Source organism: Rana temporaria, chromosome 7 (assembly GCF_905171775.1).
Source record: "Rana temporaria chromosome 7, aRanTem1.1, whole genome shotgun sequence".
NCBI classification, from domain to species: Eukaryota; Metazoa; Chordata; class Amphibia; order Anura; family Ranidae; genus Rana; species Rana temporaria.
The window spans coordinates 162,012,560-162,031,441 of record NC_053495.1 but is presented as its reverse complement, the minus strand read 5'-3'; the positions used below and the strand labels follow the sequence as shown (position 1 = coordinate 162,031,441).

The following is an 18,882-nucleotide window of genomic DNA, read 5'->3' as shown; positions in this document are numbered from 1 at the left end:
TGACCGGAAAAGTCTGCCAATCGGCGCTCTCAACCAATGGATGAGAGCGCTGACCAGAGTGTTCTGGTGGGGGGGCTGTCCCCTTGTCACGCTACAATAGCACAGCAGGGGAGATCACTGAACTAACATTGGATTGTTGGTACATACGCTCCGACCCACTACTAGTGTGTGTACGAAGCTTTAGATTATGTTGGACGTCCTCCAGCCAGGAGATGAAACCAGCTTTACCTAATGTGCTGCTGCATCTAATGAACACTGTGCACAACCCATGATATGCAGTGAAATAAGACTAAGCAATGTCATTACATTAAAGGGTTAGTAAACTGTTACACCACTTCTACCTACAGGCAATCCTATAAGGCTTACCTGTAGGTACTGTGACTATTTCCTAAACTTGCACTGTTTAGGAGACATTCAGAGAGCATGCAGCGGGTGACATCGCCAATGCATGCTCACTGAAGGTCCTTCGGAGCCCTTGCCGTAATGTGAAGTCATTGTGCCCCTGGCCACTCGTGTAGCTGGGGGAAGATGTAGGCCCTCTCAGCGGTGACAACGCGGCGCTGAAGGGCTTTGTTCTAAGGTAAGTTTCTCATAATGTGCTAGTATGTGATGCATACCAGCACATTGACATTGCCTTGGACTCTTGCAGGGACATTTCCCCTCCAACAACTGTGGTTTATTCCGCTTTAAAGAAGAGTCTTAACTGTAAGGCTGGAGGTCCACTTTAACTCCAGAAAAAGATAACCGCACTTGGGTAATGAGTATACTAGCAATAAATGTTTTATTTCAGAGAAAGGACTCAATACAATTCTGAAGAATTGAGCTACAAGTTTACAAAAGAAAGGGGAGTCCCAAGTGGGAAAGAACTAGGGCAAAAGTTAAATTCTTAAAATGTCTGTTTAGACATTACCGAAATCTTCTCCCAAACATCTATCCCCACTCTTGATATCCCAAGAATATTTTCTTCTTGTACCCTTTGTATAAGAAGGGGCTTCCTACTTTGCTGTTCCATTTTATCTCGGACACCTGAGAATTGGTTTTTTAATATGGTGTTGGTCCCGAGCATGTGCCACATGAATATGTTGCAAACCCAGTGTTAGAAAATGTACAATCTAAAAGCACATTTGGCTTGTTTTGTACTTGATGTTTCAAAATTAAGAGTATTGGGTGAGCTGCTGGGGGTTTAGTTCCTATTAGGAGCACACTGAATTTGTGGTAGATAAAAATGTATCTTCTGTACTTGCTGAGATTTTTTTTTAACATCTGCATAGGTTGCACATATTTTTTTTTTTTTTCTTCTTCTTCTTTTGCCCTGACGATTTAATTTGAGCTCCTTACTTTTTTACTTTTCTGCTGTAAAAGCATATCCAATAAAATCACATTCTTTATAAATTTTGCTCAAAATGTATTCTGCGATATAGAGATATATAGGGCTATAGATCAGCAAATTATAGGTGGACTTTGATAGTGTTAGGTTGTCCTGCCACAACTGACCCTTTGTGGGAACTGACTAACTGCTTCGACATCTCCATTGATACTGATAAAGTGATCACTGCTAAAAATATGCACTGTCACTTTACTAATATCACTGGCAAGGAAGGGGTTAAATCTAGGGCAATCTGAGTTCCTGTGTGCCTAACAAGTGGTTAAAGTGTGTGTGTGTGTGTGTGTGTGTGTGCGCGCAAGGGGGAAAAAAAGCACATCGCTGATGTCTCCATGGGTGCTGGCCATAAATCATTTGGTGGGACGGGACCGGCTGATCGGCTTGTGCTGCATCGAATGGCAGCTCAAGTTTGTGTGCATGCGCAGACCCAGGAGAGATCCACGACGTACAGGTACGTGATTGTGCCTAAACGAGCCGACTTGCCGCAGTAAATGTACTGTGGGGGGGATTGGCAAGAGGTAAACCATTGAAGGCCTCCAGAAAGGTGCTAGAGGGCTCTGTGTGACTGCGCGCACGCGCAGCCTTTCCATGCAGTTTTAAAGTAGGGTATAGGGTCTGCTCATGACACGAAAGTCAAGTGTTAACATTTCCATAATAGATCACCCAGTGATGTGCATGTATGCAAATGTGGTGTATTGGTGTGGCCTCACCTCTTAGAACTGTGGACCTGCTATTATTGACCCTAACTTTTATTTTTTATTTATTGCAGGTATTTGGAAATGACTGGCAGGATCAACAGAGGTATGCATTTTATTTCTGTCTATAGATCTACTTTGATCATAAGTTCTGTGGCTAGTCTGGAAAAGTTAATTTTTATTTTTATTTTTTTATTTTATTTTTTCGCTATAAGTTGTTATCATGGTAGGGGGTGATTTGGCTCCGTCTTTTCTGCAAAATACTACTGACTCTATTAGTTTGTTATAAACCGGTGAGGGCTTTCAGCCAGATGACTAAGCTCGCTGTGTGTCAGTGTAAAGTACAGCTCTGTGGTGCATACAGGAAAGTTTCACTATTTACCCAACTGTGATTGAGAAAATCTTGTTGATGTTCCCTGCCCATCAGGCCAAGATTAGTCACTACATGAAAGTTTCTGCAGTGATATACAGGGAGTGCAGAATTATTAGGCAAGTTGTATTTTTGAGGATTAATTTTATTATTGAACAACCATGTTCTCAATGAACCCAAAAAACTCATTAATATCAAAGCTGAATATTTTTGGAAGTAGTTTTTAGTTTGTTTTTAGTTTTAGCTATTTTAGGGGGATATCTGTGTGTGCAGGTGACTATTACTGTGCATAATTATTAGGCAACTTAACAAAAAAAAAATATATACCCATTTCAATTTCTTTTTACCAGTGAAACCAATATAACATCTGAACATTCTAAAATATAAATTTCTGACATTCAAAAACAAAACAAAAACAAAAACAAATCAGTGACCAATATAGCCACCTTTCTTTGCAAGGACACTCAAAAGCCTGCCATCCATGGATTATGTCAGTGTTTTGATCTGTTCACCATCAACATTGCATGCAGCAGCAACCACAGCCTCCCAGACACTGTTCAGAGAGGTGTACTGTTTTCCCTCCTTGTAAATCTCACATTTGATGATGGACCACAGGTTCTCAATGGGGTTCAGATCAGGTGAACAAGGAGGCCATGTCATTAGTTTTTCTTCTTTTATACCCTTTTTTGCCAGCCACGCTGTGGAGTACTTGGACGCGTGTGATGGAGCATTGTCCTGCATGAAAATCATGTTTTTCTTGAGGGATGCAGACTTCTTCCTGTACCACTGCTTGAAGAAGGTGTCTTCCAGAAACTGGCAGTAGGACTGGGAGTTGAGCTTGACTCCATCCTCAACCCGAAAAGGCCCCACAAGCTCATCTTTGATGATACCAGCCCAAACCAGTACTCCACCTCCACCTTGCTGGCGTCTGAGTCGGACTGGAGCTCTCTGCCCTTTACCAATCCAGCCACGGGCCCATCCATCTGGCCCATCAAGACTCACTCTCATTTCATCAGTCCATAAAACCTTAGAAAAATCAGTCTTGAGATATTTCTTGGCCCAGTCTTGACGTTTCAGCTTGTGTGTCTTGTTCAGTGGTGGTCGTCTTTCAGCCTTTCTTACCTTGGCCATGTCTCTGAGTATTGCACACCTTGTGCTTTTGGGCACTCCAGTGATGTTGCAGCTCTGAAATATGGCCAAACTGGTGGCAGGTGGCATCTTGGCAGCTGCACGCTTGACTTTTCTCAGTTCATGGGCAGTTATTTTGCGCCTTGGTTTTTCCACACGCTTCTTGCGACCCTGTTGACTTTTTTGAATGAAACGCTTGATTGTTCGATGATCACGCTTCAGAAGCTTTGCAATTTTAAGAGTGCTGCATCCCTCTGCAAGATATCTCACTATTTTTGACTTTTCTGAGCCTGTCAAGTCCTTCTTTTGACCCATTTTGCCAAAGGAAAGGAAGTTGCCTAATAATTATGCACACCTGATATAGGGTGTTGATGTCATTAGACCACACCCCTTCTCATTACAGAGATGCACATCACTTAATATGCTTAATTGGTAGTAGGCTTTCGAGCCTATACAGCTTGGAGTAAGACAACATGTATAAAGAGGATGATGTGGTCAAAATACTCATTTGCCTAATAATTCTGCACTCCCTGTAAACAGGAGGTGTCAGTGTATGGGGAAAGTAGTTTGTCCAATTTTCTGGCACCAAAAAAAAAATGGGTAAAGAAGTTGGCAGAAAAGAATCGTATATATGGGATGTTCTGATACCCCCGAGTCCCACTGCATTGTTGAGGATCTGCTACTTGCAGTCTGCTGAGTAAATGGGCGGCTGCTTTCTGGGATACACACAGTTCCCAGAAGGCAGCGGGATCGGATGAGGAAGAAGACCTGCCGCGGTATGGGAAGAGGCAGATTAGGAACTTCCACATAGCAACAGCCCTTTCTGGCAAGTAAAAATATATATATTTTGGCTTGATTTTTTTTTTTTTTGGGGTGGTGGAACTCCACTTTAACCACTTACCCCCCGGACCATATTGCTGCCCAAAGACCAGAGTACTTTTTGCGATTCGGGACTGCGTCGCTTTAACAGACAATTGCGCGGTCGTGCGACGTGGCTCCCAAACAAAATTGGCGTCCTTTTTTTCCCACAAATAGAGCTTTCTTTTGGTGGTATTTGATCACCTCTGCGTTTTTTATTTTTTGCGCTATAAACAAAAATAGAGCGACAATTTTGAAAAAAATGAATATTTTTTACTTTTTGCTGTAATAAATATCCCCCAAAAATATATAAAAAAACATTTTTTTTCCTCAGTTTAGGCCGATACGTATTCTTCTACATATTTTTCGTAAAAAAAATCGCAATAAGCGTTTATTGATTGGTTTGCGCAAAAGTTATAGCGTTTACAAAATAGGGGGTATTTTTATGGCATTTTTATTAATATTTTTTTTACTAGTAATGGCGGCGATCAGCGATTTTTTTTTTCGGTATTGCGACATTATGGCGGACACTTCGGACATTTTTGACACATTTTTGGGACCATTGGCATTTTTATAGCGATCAGTGCTATAAAAATGCATTAGATTACTATAAAAATGCCACTGGCAGTGAAGGGGTTAACACTAGGGGGCGGGGAAGGGGTTAAGTATGCCTGGGTGTGTTCTTACTGTGGGGGGGGGGTGGTGGCCTCACTAGGGGAAACACTGATTTTCTGTTCATACATTGTATGAACAGAAAATCAGCATTTCCCCTGCTGACAGGAACGAGAGCTGTGTGTTTACACACACAGCTCCCGTTCCCCGCTCTGTACCGAGCGATCGCGTGTGCCCGGCGGCGATCGCGCCCGCCGGGCACACGCACGGGAGTCGGGGGCGAGCGGGGAGCGCGCGCCACCGGCGGCGCGCACGCGCCCCCTAGTGGCGGCTATACGATAGGACGTATAGCTACGGGCTCTCGCCCAGGAGAGCCGACCTGCCGCCGTATAATGACGGTGCGCGGTCGGCTAGTGGTTAATAAAAGAAAACCTATCCATGTATAGCACTACCCCTGAAGGAGCTGCTGGTTGGATTTGGGCGGCATGTTACCTCTGCCATCTAGGGCACTTGAGAGCTGCAGTAAAGTCAATGTCTTTTCTGTGCTTTTATTACCCAGCCGGGTAAAAACGATAAACAGTGGAAAGGTGAAAGGATAGTAAAATAGAGGACAGTAGATTCTGGTGTAACTGCATATGGGAAACAGTCCTGCTTCCAATGACATCTGTACAGGCCTCTCTCACCAGCCTGGCAGCCAGAGTGTCACTCGGATGAATAGGATTAAGTCTCTGCCACAGACCCTCCTGAAGATTGGAAACAATTTCGGTCCAAAATCCCTCTTGACTGGATTCAGCACCCGGTTCTCCTTCGCATAGCTTTGGTTAAATCAGCAACTGATAGGTGACCTGCGTCCACCCTCTCAGAACCCAAGTGTGCTCTGATGAATGGACAGGCCTCTCCTGAAACACATTGTTCTAGGTATCCCCAGGACAGGCTCCTCATCAGGCGGCTTCCTCCAATTGGACGTACAGCCCAGGACCATCTGGCAAATTGGGGACCCAGTCAACTCGCTGGATCCACAATCTGAATAAATGCGCTCCGGACCAACGTTGTCCCGGAGCCAGGAACACTGCCACGCACACTCCCCGGCCAGGAGGGCCACACACACGGGTGGGGGGGGTCGGGGTTGTGCGCTGACTGCCCAGCTCAAGGGCGGGAACACAGCAACCCCCGAACCAATGGCGTCTGCCTTTTACCCCTTCCCAGCATGCACATCGAGGCAATCAACCCTCCTGATTGGCTGTTGGGAATAGATATTCAACTATACTTGACCCTACTGCTGCCACCTGTCGGCCTGGGGTGGAACTCAGAACCAAGACGACAGTATGCACAAACGGTACAGCCAAACTGAAACAGAGGCCCAGAATTTAACCAAATAACAGGTTCAGATACAACTACCTCTCTGAACTCCCTCTAAATTTACTGTAGCACCGACTCTGAAAAGAGCCAGGCGCTACACATGAATTTATTTTGTAGAGAAATCACTTTGAAAAACACCCCCTAGCATTTCTGACTGTGGCCATCTTGAGTAAGGGCAAATGATTCATGTAGCACTTCCTGGAATTCATCTGACCTTAGCTCAGGCATGCAGGAAGGAGTTGAGAAAACCCCATCTCCTCCCCTCCCTTCCTCCTCTCCCTCTCATCTCCCTCTCCCTCTCCCTCTCCCTCTCCCTCTCCTCCTCTCCCCCTCTCCTCCTCTCCTCCTCTCCCCCTCTCCTCCTCCTCTCCCCCTCTCCCTCTCCTCCTCTCCCCCTCTCCCTCTCCTCCTCTCCCCCTCTCCCCCTCTCCCTCTCCTCCTCTCCTCCTCTCCTCCTCTCCCCCTCTCCCTCTCCTCCTCTCCTCCTCTCCCCCTCTCCCTCTCCTCCCCTCCCTCTCCTCCCCTCCCTCTCCCCCTCTCCCTCTCCTCCCCTCTCCCCCTCTCCCTCTCCTCCCCTCTCCCTCTCCTCCCCTCCCTCTCCTCCTCTCCCTCTCCTCCTCTCCCTCTCCTCCTCTCCCTCTCCTCCCCTCCCTCTCCTCCTCTCCCTCTCCTCCTCTCCCTCTCCTCCTCTCCCTCTCCTCCTCTCCCTCTCCTCCTCTCCCTCTCCTCCTCTCCCTCTCCTCCTCTCCCTCTCCTCCTCTCCCTCTCCTCCTCTCCCTCTCCTCCTCTCCCTCTCCTCCTCTCCCTCTCCTCCTCTCCCTCTCCTCCTCTCCCTCTCCTCCTCTCCTCTCCTTCTCTCCTGAAGACTCTTGGGATGTATGACCTCATTTGACTAGGCAAAATAACAGGAAGAAATGTGAGCGAGGTTAAAACAAGTAAATATGACATACTTTCCTATCAATTGACTAATGCTAGCAGTATGAGGATTAAAATAATCAATGTGGTTTGGGAGAGTGAATTTCCACTTTAATTTCTTGAATTTACTTTGCTGTTTTCAGTCCGAACTATGAAAGTTACAACTATGTCGGTGTCCCCCCCCCCCTTTTTTTTTTTTTTTGTGCTTTATTCACAACATGGCACTGGTGTGTGATGCATTGTGGCAAATTGCAGACATTCTGCTTTTTCCCGCAGTGTATGGGATAGCACTGCAGGTCAGAGCATGGCACTGCTTTGCAGTGTCCTTAATGGAGTGAACGTTTTGTGCTGTGCATGTGCAATAAGATTTAAAAAATATATAAACCATGTTGTGTTTGTCAAACATAAGACACCACTAGTTGCATGGAGCTAGTGTGAACGGGCCCAAAAATGTCTGGTAAATGCTAAAATGTGGACTCGGATTGTATGCTTGCTGAATGTACATTCTAGTTTAAATTTAAAACATTCTGTTCTCGTATAAGAAGTCATGCTAGAGTGTTGACTTCAAACTGAAATAGTTAACAGGATGTGCAGTTTGGCACATAATTTCATCTTTTATATCAAACTAATGACAAAACTTTGTATTTTGTTTATTCCAAACACTCTGAGATGAGGCAAAGGATCATTTCTTTGTACTGCCATGACCCAGATGTTCTTTCTCTGAGATGTTCCCGCTACGTGCAGGGAATATTCAGAGTGCTGGGGTTGTGACACACAAGTACCTGGATTGATTGATGGAATGGAAAAGTCTGTTGAAGACCGTTAGATGAGCATAATGGCTGCTGTGTCTATAACTGCTTATGTTTAGAAGTGGGAAGGACTGCAAGTTGTCCACTGCGGAAGAGAGAAACGGTTCAAATGTTGCTAATTACTTGAGTGGGAAAACATGTTTACTAGTTTACAAGTACATTTTGTTCTGTCCACTTTTCTTTATATATTTTAAATGCTCCTAAGGGAAATATGGAGGCTGATCTGTCATGCTGATTCCCTGACTTCATTGACCCACAACGAGTACACATATCGGGAAAGTCACCGGCTCCTAGGGGCATACCTGGGAAGTACTCAAATAAGACCCTAACAGCGGGAAGCTCAATATTGGGCCCCTTTCATGTTTTTTTTTTTTTTGCATAGATTTGCAAATCGATGGGTGGGGGGATTTAACCACTTGCCAACCAGGCCAATTCTGACATTTTATTATATATATATTCATTTTATATTACATTACACACAGTGAGGGAAATAAGTATTTGATCCCCTGCTGATGTATGTTCACTGACAAAGAATATAATTCTTCTTCGGTCTGTAATTTAATGGTAGGTTTATTTTAACAGTGAGAGACGGAATAACCACAAATATCCAAAACGCTTTTCTAAATTGACTTGCATTTTAATGAATGAAATAAACATTTGACTTGGTGGCAAAACCCGTGTTGGCAATTCGAGGTCAGACGTTTCTTGTAGCTGCCCACTAGGTTTGCAAACATCTCAGGTGGGATTTTGTCCCTCTCCTTTTTGCAGATCCTCTCCAAGTCATTAAGGTTTTGAGGCTGACGTTTAGTAACTCAAACTTTTAGCCCCCTCCACATATTTTCTATGGGATTAAGGTATGTAGACTGGATAGGCCACTCCAGGACCTTAATTTTCTTCTTAAACCACTCCTTTGTTGCCTTGGTCGTGTGTTTTAGGTCATTGTCATGCTGGAATACCCATCCATGACCCATTTTCAATGCCCTGGCATTCCTCCTATTTCAAACACGGCAAGTTGAGATGATGCTAAAGAGCTTGATAGTCTCATCTGACTATAAGGCTACTTTCATACTGAAGCGTTGTGCCGTCAGCGGTAAAGCGGCGCTTTACCAATGTTTTTGCAGCGCTATTCGGCTGCTGGCTGTTTTGTTGGTGGTTCGGCAAGGCTGCCCATTGATTTCAATGGGCAGGGGCGCTTTAGGGGCAGTGTATACACCACTCCTACAGCGCCTCAGAGATGCGGCTGGCAGGACTTTTTTGAGTATCCTGCTAGCGCACCGCTTCAGTGTGAAAGCCCTCTGGCTTTCACACTGGAGTGAGAGAGACGCTATGTTTAGCTCTATAGCGCCTGCAGAGCGAAATTAGCCCAACACTTTCACCCAGTTTGCCTCTGAATCATTCAGATGGTCATTGGCAAACTTCAGACATGACTGTTCTCTCTGTAAGGCCTATAATTCCAAATGTGTTGTGATGCTGCACCATTGGAAAACTTGTAACTTGCATGTATGCATTATCTGTAAATGATTTCTGGAAATGTGCACTTATTTCAATAAACCTTTCCAGATTAAAAGAAAAAAAAATTATTTGGGATTCTACAGGCAAAATTTTCCAAGAAGAAAGTAGATGGCCATCTTTCAGAATTGGGGGTAGTTGGAGGCTAAGCTAGTTGTGCCACTCCCTAAAGTTGCTAGTACCCGTTGTCATGGTGCATCTCTCTCTACCCATCAATATCCTCAAAGAACACATGGGCAGAGAAGAATGCACCGTGATCCACAGCATCTTCAGCTAACTGTATTGTGAGAGATAAGTAAAAGTAATAAGTGAGAAAATTCAATGCGCTACTGTGAGTATACAGTTATGATAATAAAGCAGTGATAATAAAATATGCAAAGTGTATCTGAGGCAGCTATATCTAAGGGTGTTCACATAACACAAAAATCAAATATACATAAATGGGTGATAAGCGCTTCAAATATGTGACTAAATTCACAACAAAGGATAATACCAATAATAGGTGCACAAACACTGCATGCGCCCATTCATGTTTGTTTTACCATTTGGTGCAATAAAACCTTTTGAGCTTCAACTCACTACACCATTGGAGGCACTTTTTCTTTTCTCCCTCCCTCATCCCACCTCTAACTCTGGATCACGGAGCCTGGAATATTGGAGATACCCAGCAGCTGGAGCAGTTGGAGTGACTAACACTGGGAGAGGCAATAACATCACGCTGTAGAGACAACACTATATGTCTATATATAGCACCTTGCAGGTAAGGGCACTATATTAACTATGAGGATAGTCCACCATCCTTCTGAGGGAAGAGAGCAGAGGCTCAGAAGTTTAAAACATCTGATTCACCTTGTTTATAGACTGTCTGTCATATTTTGAACTTTTAATCATCCATTCATTTATTTATTTTTTACATCTTCACTCATTCGCACTTTAGTGCTTTTGGACACCTCCAGTTGCACAGAGGTCCATGTTTGTACCATTCAAGGTCTCTACTCCTTGTGCAATTCTTGGTATATATTTTTAGTTTGGTATCTTTTTCACCAACAACAGTCCAGTCACTTATTGTGTTTGTGCACCTATTATTGGCATTATCCTTTGTTGTGAATTTAGTCACATATTTGAAGCGCTTATCACCCATTTATGTATAAGTAAAAGTAATGCTTTGGGGCATTTATTTTTTAAGGGCATCCATCTTTTAATGATCCTAAATTTGAGTCTGTGATAATGGCAGGTCAGAGAGGCACATAGTTCACAAATATCCCCTTTTTTCTTTTGTCCACTGGAACAAAAGGTATTATGTTAAGTGGTCTTTCTTTTAGCATGGTCGCAGTGTTTTATGCATAGTGTTTGGAGTTTAGGGGCTAGTTTACACTTCAAAACATGGCTTCGGACAGGCTTTGTTAACGCTCTCTGAACACCAGTCAAAGCTCCTGTAACTAAATAAAATGGCTAGCTTACAGTCCTGTTTACACCTTGCTTTTGATTGGGGCTTTGGGCAAGCTTTGCCATATACTTCTATTTGAAGCAGAACTAAAGCGATATGGGGTATAATTTTTGAAGCAAATGCAAGGTGTAAACAGGACTCTAAGGGCTCATTTACACTTGCTTTGGCTTCAACATGGATTCGGACACGTTTTGTTAAAGCTCTCTGAACGCCAGTCAAAGCTCCTGTCACTAAATAAAATGGTTAGCTTACAGTCCTGTTTTACACCTGCGTTTGCTTCAGCTTTGCTTCCAAAATATACCCTATGTACCTTCAGTGGTGCTTTGAAGCATATTCAAAGCCTCTATAGAAGTCTATGGCAAAGCTCCAAGCAAAAGCAAGGTGTAAACAGGACTGTAAGCTAACCATTGTATTTTCTTCTTCCCATTACCCTCCCTGTCTGTATATAGATAATACTGTATGGGTATCAGATCACCTTGCGACATAATCGTCCTCTAGTCGTCCTGGATGACCTGATATATGATAGACTGACTTCCGAATCCTCTACCCATCTAACACATCCACATAGCCGCGATTGGCTAATGCTTTTGCAGTTTGTTAGGTGGTTTCTATTGGACCAAACACCATACTCTTCGATGTAAACCTCAGTGGGCCCCTTCCCGCCCACAGCGAGTTCCCTTTTAGGGGTGGGCGGCAGTTGGGTTGAACCTCCAAAGGTCTTAGGCTCTACCACACATGATGTAGAATTTGTTACCCCTTTCTTTCTATATTATATGTTCACTGACCAGCGTGCACCGGGTTTTCGGCCCATTTTCTCCCCTTTAGCGTTATGATGTAACGTCATTCCATATTCTCTGATACTGTTTGTCGCTTACTTGACTTGTTATGTATTCTTGGATGTGTAGCTACTGACGACACTCTGTGTACTGTCGATTCAGCTGTATGTACACTTAATATAATTCAATAAAAAACTTTGATAAAAAAAAAAAGGAAAAAAAACATTGTATTTAGTAATGGGAGCTTTGATTGGTGTTCAGAGAGCTTTAACAAAGCGTGTCAAACAATGTTTTTGAAGCAAGTGTAAACTAGCCCTAAGCTAACCATTTTGTGTGGCGTGTCTGAAGCCTTGTTTTGAAGTGTAAACTAGCCGTTAATGTGTGAACCCGAAGCAAGTGTAAATGAGCCCTAAGGGCTCTTTTACACGGGACGTAATCCGCCCCTTGAACCTTTGCTTGCTCAGCGGGGATTGCTCCGCTGAGCTGGCGGATGACCGCCCTGTCAGATCTCCACTCTCCCCTATGGGGAGGATCGGATGAACACTTACCTAATCCGATCCGCAGACGGATGGAAAAAATAGGGTTTTCCGTCTGCAGAATCGGAGGATTGGGGACCCGCATGAGATCAGGTGTCAGCGGATGTTCATCTGCTGACACCCGCTATCTTCTCATAGGGATCAATGCATGTCCCTTTTTCATCCGCACACGGATGGATGAAAAAGCAGACATACGGTCCGCCCGTGTGAAAGAGCCCCAAGTGATTTGTCAGCAGATTTTTTTTTTTTTTTCGATAAGCATAAATTTGTGGGTAAAAATAAACTGTATTTGTGTTTTTTAATTGCACACTTCATTACCTGTAAGTTGTTGGGGTTTACCATAGTTTATAAACTGTAGTGCAAGCTGTCAGTTTGATGGGAATTTAATTATTTTTGCGGTTTGATGTGGGGGGGGGGGGGTGGTAAAAGAATCCTCCCATGAAAAACAATGGCCCTGCGTGGCCGCGTTCTTCTTCTTTTTTTTTTTTTTTTTTTTGTGGCAAGATGGAAGTTTCTGCATGCTTTTTATTTTATTTCCAAAATTGGAAGAAAGCTTTTGTTCATGACAATGGGTGAAATACTGTTCGTTTTTTCTTTGATGCCTATTTATTTATAAATTTCGGGCCTGGGTGGTGAGAGGTTCAGAGACCTGATCGCAGGAGATTTGGATAGAACTTCAGTTGGCAGTATCTTTTTAGATGTACGAGTTTTTACTGTGACATAATCTCTGCTCATGCATAATTTTTCTGTTTAAATGATCCGTGTTTGTAACATGTATGTTTGTGTGTATAACAATGCAATACAAGTCCATGCTAGTTTAGTTTTCCAGAAGACACTAGGATATGATTTGCTGCTTTCAAACTGCGAAAAGGTTTGGCAATCCTCTGACACTATTCTTTGGCTCCTTTGTCTTCTATCGCCTTGTATCCTCCTTTTTTGCTGCTAGGTTTCTGAATAAACTTGCTAGACCAGCCCCCGCAGTGAACCCTGTAGAGATCAGTCATGTAGGGATTTCTCACAGGATTGCAGCATATGAAGGGTGTGTCTTGGAAGTGGCGTTCTTTTAATGAAGTTATCTCATGGACTGAACCTTGAAAGCTTTTGTGTGAGCTTCAGGCAATTGTGGCCATCATCCAAAACCTTCTTTTATTCTTTTATAGGGCGCAAACTATTTTTCTTCTACTAATGTTCCGTTTGGAAGACGTTGAACACTCCAGCAGTGCATTGTTGGAGTGCCGTTCTGGTCGATACGAGTTTTTTGTGCCTGAAACCATTGTCAGAAATGTGAAAAGTGAGGTTTACCTGTGTCTGATATTAGTTGGCACCGATTGAGGAAAGATACAAGGAAGCATAAACCTTATGATGTCTCTCAAACAATGGCTTGCTCCTGTGCTTGCAGGACAACATATTAGCCATTGCATACAATGCAATTTTGTCCAAAATGTAAGTCCCCCTCTATTACAGTTGTGAATAGTAGCAGTGGGCTGACTTATATTTGTTGCATTCCTTTGTATTTATTGCATTCCTTTCTAAGCTCTATCAGTAAAATACTTTGTTTTCACATGGCCATCGCATGTGTGATCTGATATGATGATTTTAGTTGCAGTACATTGCCCTTGTGATCAAGTCATAATGCAGAGTTGTTGTGTACAGTAGGCTTTGATTTGGTTGCTGAGCAGTGCGCTTGTTACTTGATGACCACAGAGCAAACGCATCCTAATCTTTTCCATAGGGAATCGCAGGGAGTGTCGTCTTGTTGGTCCCAAACACTTGACTGCTTCACAGAAATGTCTACTTCTATATTTGATTCTTGTAGCCTTGGACACCTACATCAATATGCCAGATCATACAGTCTGTGCAGACCACATTCTGACCACTGCATTGTCAGGCTGCCAGATATTGGGGGGGGCAGGAGATGTAAATTTTGCTTGGGAAGAAACTTGGCCGCATATGAACTCGCACATAAACTGCCTGTCCTTACTGACAGATTAGCCTAGCATGGTTAATTTCTGTGCCATGACTTATGATTTTGACCTCATTCATCTGGAACAAAAAAAATTCTGTGGCAGTCAGTACAGTCAGAGCTAGGTTTATAAAGGAGCAAAAAACCTGCATATTCCCCTTCACCTCCATGCAGCAGCATCGTTCTGCTCTGTCTTCTCATGGGAGGGGGTGGGCAAAGCTGGCTTTGGCTCTCAGCCGTGCACCGAGAGGTAGAGCTAGCTGCCAATCGGCCAGTTGCATCCTGACAATTATTGTTGGGATCCTTTCAGAACCTGAAAGGTGATGCCTATAGTACGCTATTAGCTAAGTTGGGGTCACAGGAGGACAAGAGTATGTGTACTCCTGTGACCCAGAGGAGAAGTATGGCCAAAAACGCATTGGCTGTACTTGTTAATGTTTACATCACCAAGTATGCTCGGCTTTAAGTGACATGTAAATGTAGATGACATTTGAGCCATCTCCTGGAAAGTAGCCTATAATTTTAATTGTATGCCAGATTGGTAACACTGGTGTTGATTTACTAAAGCTGGAGTGTTCAATATGGTGCCCCTGTGCGTGGTAGCCAATCGGCTTCTAACATCAGGGGAAAAAAAAAGGGGTTAAAAGCGCCCATTTTGCGGCGCTTTCAAATTGCTTTTTAGCAGCTTTGGAAGCGCTGCCTATTCGTTGCAATGGCCAGGGCATTTTAGGAGTGCTAAATGCAGCGCTCCCAACCCACCCCAAAGATGCCGCTTGCAGGACTTCAGGTGCTTAGCACAGGCTATTTCTAGTGCTAAAGAGCCTGAAAACCACCCAGTGTGAAAAGGGCTCTTAAGCTTTGACAAGAAGTCCGCAGAGCTGCACCAGATTTTTCACTCTCCAATTTTAGCAAATCAACCCCCACTATCTCTTGGTTCTCGGTTTACACTTTTCAAGTTCTGCTTTAGCTGATGCGAGCCTCGGCTGAAAGATAATAAATGTATTGTTCGTACTTCTTAAACCCTTTTTTTTTTTTCTTGTGGGCTGGGCTTGTTGGCAGTTCTCGGTTGCTTTATTGTTGCCCACCCTACAGTTTTACTGCTTGGGTACGTCCCATGGTCTGCGACTACCAGTCCTGTATTGTATGATTAGGATAATAGGCATAACTCCTTTTCACTTATTTCGGAGTACAGAACATCTCCTTCCCCATCTTTCTTGAGCCTCATGTAGTTGGTGGGGTTATGTGGGTACGCTTAAAGTGGAGGTTCCATCAAAAAAACAATTTTGCTTTAAACTGTAGCTTACGACTAAAAAAGAAAAAAAAAAAATTTTTTTTTTTACGCATCTGGAAATGCCTGTTGCTATGCAGTCCCACGAAATCTGCCTTTGAAACCACCTAGGATTCTGACATCTCCCTCTAATGCTCCTGGGAAATGTGTGTCATTTCCCAGGATGCAGTGCACTATCTAATTATCACTCCCCATCCAAGACTTCCAGGAAGTAAGTGCCTGTAGGCTTCACAATGCCCACAAGCAAAATGACAACGGTGTAGATATAGTTTTATAAACGATCTTTTTTGAATATCTATGCGGACCGGCGGCGGATTGTAAAATAGTAAGTGACCAGATTTATATTATAAAAACGCAGGATGAAAGGACATACATTTAAAAAATGCTAATTGTGGTTGGTACTCCGATTTAAGGGGAGGCCCGAGCAAAACATTTTTTGCCAGTGACCTGCAGGTAGCAGCATATAACCCCATGGTCTATAGATGCCAGTCCTGTACTGTACTCAAAGTTGAGGAATTTTACAGGTAGGTGAAAATTCCTATTTTGCAGTCTACATATAGTAGAAATATGTGCCAGTGCTCTATCCAGCAAATCCCATGCAGTTGGCTTAGCATAAGGTAACGAAACTCAAGCAAGCTTGTGGTATTAGCCATGTGGGTTGTACTCGTGTTCTTAACAGTTCACTGCCCCCATTGCTGGTGTAATTGAATTTTTGTCAGCAAGTTCATTGTTCCTTCAGAGGATTCAGCCAATTCTCTTTTAATAGCCGTGCACTGAAACAGGCTTCTAAACAGGACCGGCATGTACATTCAGAGCAACCTCCAGCTTGCTGCAACCTGCACAAATCCTAAGAAGAAAGTACATTTGATACAGTTCAAGCAGGATTTGGTTACAGTCATGCAAGTGATTGCCAAGTGCGATTTAGCTTCAGACTGAACCGTTTCTGTTGCCTTATTGACGATATAACTATTTTATAAATTGTTTGGACTCCCAAATATGTAGATAAGTGACTGTAACTTTTCCTTACTACTTGAAGGACTTCTGTCATTTAAAAGAAAACTGTGAATTGGGGATTATTCACTCAGGTGGCATGGGGGCGGTAAAAGCATGTGGCTGAGCTGCAGTTTTACTGCCCAGTTCCTTACCTAAACAATAGTGTAAAAAAAATATATATATAAAGGAAACCCATAGCCCCTTTAAAAAAAAAAAAAAAGGGTCCCTGCAAAAAGAAGCTGCTGGCTTTTAATAAACAGTCACTCGCCTGTCCCAGTATCCACCCGAGCCATTCCTTCCCTCGCTGCTCTGTGCCTGGTCGACTGTGGTTATCTGGTTGTGACAGCTTGTGGCTTCACAGCTGGGTGCCCACTATGCATGTACAAGCCACTCTTGCACATTGTGAATTGTCCCCCAGTATTCTGGGACCTGTAACGTGTCGCAGAAGACTGCAGGGAGGGAGGGCTAGAGGAGAACTTCTGTTCGGATTACCTAGGCAATCCCTTGCGGAAATGGGAGAGGGTACCTGTCAAAACCAGGCACTGTCCCCTCTGCAAAAAAAGTGCCATTTTAGTGAAAGCGGGGCACAAGGCTGCAACACAGGACTTCCCCTTTTGGGTAGCTCTGCTTTAAAGTGTATGTAAGCCCTAACATTTGCTGATTTATTTTTTTTTATTTTTTTTTTCGTTTATTTAAATACACCATTGGAAGCATGTTGGAGAATGTGTGGGTTTGAGTACAGTGCCTTGAAAAAGTATTCATACCCCTTACATTTTGTCATGTTACAACCAAAAACAAGTATTTTATGTGGCACATAATTGTGAAGTGGAAGGAAAATTATTAAATAGTTTTCAAATATTTTTGCAAATATGTGAAGTGTTTTTGTATTCTGCCGCCTTTTCTCTGAAACCCCTACTAAAATCTAGTGGAACCAATTTCCTTAAGTGACTTAATTGGTAAATCAAGTCCACCTGACCTGTACTAGTGTACAAACAGCATCACTAAGGCCAAGGAACACACCAGATAGGTCAGGGAGCTCTGTTCAATCCATCATCCGAAAATGGCGCAACTGCAAACCTACCAAGACATGGCTGTCTGCCTAAACTAGCAGGCTGGGCAAGGAGAGCATTAATCGGAGAAGCAGAGGCCCATGGTAACTTTGGAGGAGATGCACAGATCCACAGCTCAGGTGGGAAAATTATGTCCAGAGTGACAAGAAGGCGGCCAGAAGTTCCGTTTGCCGTTTGCGAGAAGCCATATGGAAGAGGGTACTCGGGTTAGATGAGACCAAATGTTTAACTTTTTGGCCTAAAAGCAAAACGCTGCGTGGTGGAAAACTAACACTGAACATTACCCTGAACACACCATCTCCACCGATGGTGGCAGCATCATGTCGTGGGATGCTTATTCTCAGCAGCGACATGGAAGCTGGTCAGAGTTGATTGGAAGATGAATTGAACCAAATACAGGACAATCTTAGAAGAAAACATGTTGGAGTGCAAAAGACTTGAGACTGGGCGGTGGTTCACCTTCCAGCAGGACAGCAACCCTAAACATACAGCCAGAGCTACAATGGAATGGATTAGATCAAAGCATATTCATGTGTTAGAATGGCCCAGTCAAAGTCCAGAACTAAATTCAATTGAGACTCTGTGGCAAGACTTGAAAATTGCTGTTCAGACGCTCTCCATCCAATCTGACAGAGCTTGAGCTATTTTGCAAAGAAGAATCGGAAAGAATTTCACACTCTAGATGTGCAAAGCTGGTAGAGACACCCCCAAAAAGACTTGCATCTGTAATTGCAGCAAAATGTGGTTCTATAAAGTATTGATTTGGGGGGGCTGAATACAAATGCACACCACACTTTTCACATTTGTAAAAAAAAAATTGAAAACCATTTATAATTTTCCTTCCACTTGAAAATTACCGTATTTATCGTGGTATAACGCGCTCCTGCGTATACCGCGCACCCCTAAAGTGGCCCCCAATCCTGTGGATTTTTTTTTTTTGTACTTGGTTTTGGTGTCTTGCGCTGCGTCCATCGGCGGCCTCGTCGGGTCCGGCGTCCTTCTGCGGCTTCGGGTGTCCTCTTCTGCGGCTTCGGGTGTCCTCTTCTGCGGCTTCGGGTGTCCTCTTCTGCGGCTTCGGGTGTCCTCTTCTGCGGCTTCGGGTGTCCTCTTCGGCGGCTTCGGGTGTCCTCTTCGGCGGCTTCGGGTGTCCTCTTCGGCGGCTTCGGGTGT

The 18,882-nt window shown here is 43.7% G+C and overlaps 1 protein-coding gene across 1 annotated transcript in view; it reads left to right on the top strand.

The window, feature by feature from the left end:
- Positions 1–18,882, top strand: part of RALGPS2 (Ral GEF with PH domain and SH3 binding motif 2) — a 281,112-nt gene that overhangs the window by 42,997 nt on the left and 219,233 nt on the right. Inside the window, exon 2 of the mRNA XM_040360339.1 lies at positions 2,154–2,185. The gene's annotated coding sequence lies outside the window, so the exon portion shown is untranslated. The remainder of the gene's footprint in view (positions 1–2,153; positions 2,186–18,882) is intronic.